Raw genomic sequence first — 3,613 nt, 5'->3', positions numbered from 1 at the left:
ATCTCACTCGTTTGTAATAAATGGAGTTTCAATCTGTAATGAATTAGTTATTGGTCTACAGAGTTAGAAAATACCGTAAAAAAATAGTATTTGTTTTTAAAATAGAATAATTTCTCATTGATAGCAATACTTATAGAGATCTATCTTTGTTAAAATTTATTTGAAACAGTTTTATTTATTGGTATCATATTCATTCTTAAAGTCAAAACAATATAATTAATGTTGTTACCTATTAAAATTTCACATTTTATGACATGATTTTTAAGTTTCTAAACTTATAAACTTATGTCATTATAAAAGTTATTAGATTAATTAATATTTTTTGGTAACATCACCGAAATATCATCATCGAGTATTAGTTTGAGTGAAGAGAAATAATAATAACTTTTGTTATTCAATATATAATTTATTCTATTGAAAAATAAATTATTATTCCCTAAATTGGTAAATACATTTTTTTCAATTTCTTATACTATTTTATCTGACAATAATTGTCATTAAAGAAAAGCAAATGATCATATTATCCAACAATGTATAAAATAGTTTTTTATTTTAAAATTAAGTTTAGTTAGTAACATAAAATTCAAAATAATGTGTTATTTTCTTATTCAAATTTAAATTTGAATTCAAAATTGATTCACAACTCACATTTTTCAATTTCAATAAAAATAAATTGGTTCGGTATAAAATATTTAGCATTTAATAATTTGAATCTTTTAAATTTTAATTATCAAAAATTAGACTAAAAATTAATTATAATTTAATAATTGATAATATATTATATTTGTATGTAAATAATATCTAATATATAATTTTTTACGGGATTAATATATAATTAATTGAGAGTTGATTTATTATTTTTTTTATAAACTTTGTAGTATGTAAGTGATCTTATTTTTTTATTATTATTTAAAAAATTATCCATAATTTTATATTTTGTAATTAACTTAATTAATAATTTTTAGTATTATTTTTTTATAAAAAATTAATTTATACTATTTTTTTCAATACCAAATAATGTACATAATATCTTATATCTTATATCTTAAATTTATTGATTTACCCATATTAAGAGAAAAAAAATATACAATAAATTATATGTTATAAAGATTAGTTAATTTAGACATATAAATTAACTATATGGTCATAACAAAAAACAAAAAATTATTTATCGTATATAATAATTCTTGATATATATAGTATCATGTATATATCAGGATGATCTATTTTAATTATACGAGTAATTATTATTATTTTTACTTTTTCATTATATTAGTAAATAATATTTAAAACTAAAAGAGATAAAAAATAATTAAAAATTTTTCATAATTTAAATTAAAAAAATCTCTTGTAAATATATTCAACTATTATATATACTAAATATTATAATATTTTGTATACAATTGGTAGTATTGTGATAATAGTATGCCCAAGATCCAATCTATCATGATTGGATCTCGTACAAGTGGGAGATTGTTGGGAATAAGTAGTATGACCACAATCCAATCAATCACGTGTCAAATAATTTGTTATTGTTATTATATTAAAATATTAATATAATAACACCCTTGATTAAATTTAAAGATTTATCATTGTGATAGTGATCATAATATTGAGAGATAAATCTTTTATAATTTAATCTAAATTGTTCTTGGTCATAGGATTATTAAAAATGACATTAATAATCCGGAAAGATCGATATATATATATATATATAAAATAGTTTTTATTGGATGAAAATTAATAGATCTCATTTATTAAATTATATATATAGATGGTGCATATAGAGATATGACCATTGAACTCACTCACTCTGAGAAATCCTAATGGTTATAATTACCACATATTTGTCAATAGGATATTCTCAAGATGAACATAGTAATAGAGTTTCCTTTGATCTGCGACTGTCATAGAATTAACAATGTATTTATTATACTTTGATTTCGAATACCTAATACCCTAGGGTGCTAGTTGAATGGATATTGGGTATGATTTAAATACTTGTAGAATTAATTATTAGTCAATAAGTAATCCGTCAACTCTCGTAAAGAGTTTGAGCTCTATGATTATAATGATTGAGATGAATAAAACCTTGGCCAAGGAGATTGAATGAATAAAGAAATGAGTTTCTTAGGTCATTCACAGTTCATTATAATAATGGTAACAAGTTAGAGTTTGACAATTAAATCATACTCTAAGGGTTAACCAAGAGCTAGAAAGATGGAAGGAATTATACTTTATTCTTCTAAGGTTCTTAGTAAAAATATATTACTTCATACTATCGGGTCGTTGAGGAGTGTTGCTAGACGCCAACCTTGATTAGTAAATTTAGTATGACTAATTTACTATCCGCTTAGTATTAAACCTATGGGGTCACACACTAACGAGTGTTCTAATCTTTGCTGTAGAATTATTTAATTATTATTTTGATTTGATCAAATAAATAATTATATTAATTCAAATGGAATGTTATCATATTCTTTGCAAGCACCAAGAATATAATAATAATATGATAATTGAGAATATAAAATGAGATTTGAAAATAATTAGTTATCCTATTTCTGAATTTGAATTATAAATTTGGATGAGATCCAAATTGATTATGTTTTAAATTGTTATGATATGATTCATAAAATTTGAAGGATTCAGATTTGATATTTCAAGATATGATTTAAATTTGAATTGATAATCAAATTTAAAACTAGTAACAAATCTCATACTATATATATGTATGCAAAGAGTAGAAGAATATAACAGAGAGAATAACAAGAGTTTTATTCCTTTACTTCTACGCACATAAACGTATGTGAGCCTAATTTTTGGAGAAGAATTTTATGGCGTACAAAGAGTTGCAAGAGGTTTCTCAATTTAGATCAGATCCATTGGTCAAAGAGTTGATAGCAAAGGTTGGTCTCGGTGTGGATACGCATAGCGCCTTCGTACCATCGAAGGAGAAAGTGATTTTTACTAGCGTACACAGGTATTTAGATATAATCTATATATTGTATATTATTGGAATAAAGTTTAAGTATAAAATAGATTTTTAAAGATTACTTTCTTTTCTTCCGCTGCATGTTATAAACACATGGTAATCTTTCAGGTAGTTTAAATATAACTCACGCAATTTATGAAATATGAAATGTATAAATAAACACATATAACAAACATAATAATGATCATCACTACACATATTTATAGACGGTTTATAAAATCTCTATTTTTATGAAAAGAATTAAAAATAAAAGTTCTGTCGATCAAAATCTTAATAAAAAATATTTACCTTTGATATGTCTTCAAATATTCATGATATGAAGAGATTAAATATTATTTAAAAGTTATTGATTTATTTTAATGTATTTTAATTTTTATTTATTTAGTTACTAGATTGGATTTTATGTTTGTGGGTTTTAAGATTTTCTTTATTTTAACCTAATAAGAGGTTATAAATACCGTAGTATTGAGTGATTAGAGGTATCAAAGCACTTTTTAATTTTGTGATGAAATTATTGTGTGGACAAGTGAGGTTGAGTGAGTCATTCTCTTGTTGTATCAGAAAATTGGGTAGAAGGTTAAAGAATCCCTTTCGATTCAATTCCCAAACTATGGTGTGTAC

This window comes from Arachis stenosperma, chromosome 3 (genome assembly GCF_014773155.1).
Source record: "Arachis stenosperma cultivar V10309 chromosome 3, arast.V10309.gnm1.PFL2, whole genome shotgun sequence".
Taxonomy (NCBI): Eukaryota; Viridiplantae; Streptophyta; class Magnoliopsida; order Fabales; family Fabaceae; genus Arachis; species Arachis stenosperma.
The sequence above is the reverse complement of the archived record's forward strand: the minus strand, read 5'-3'. Positions refer to the sequence as shown.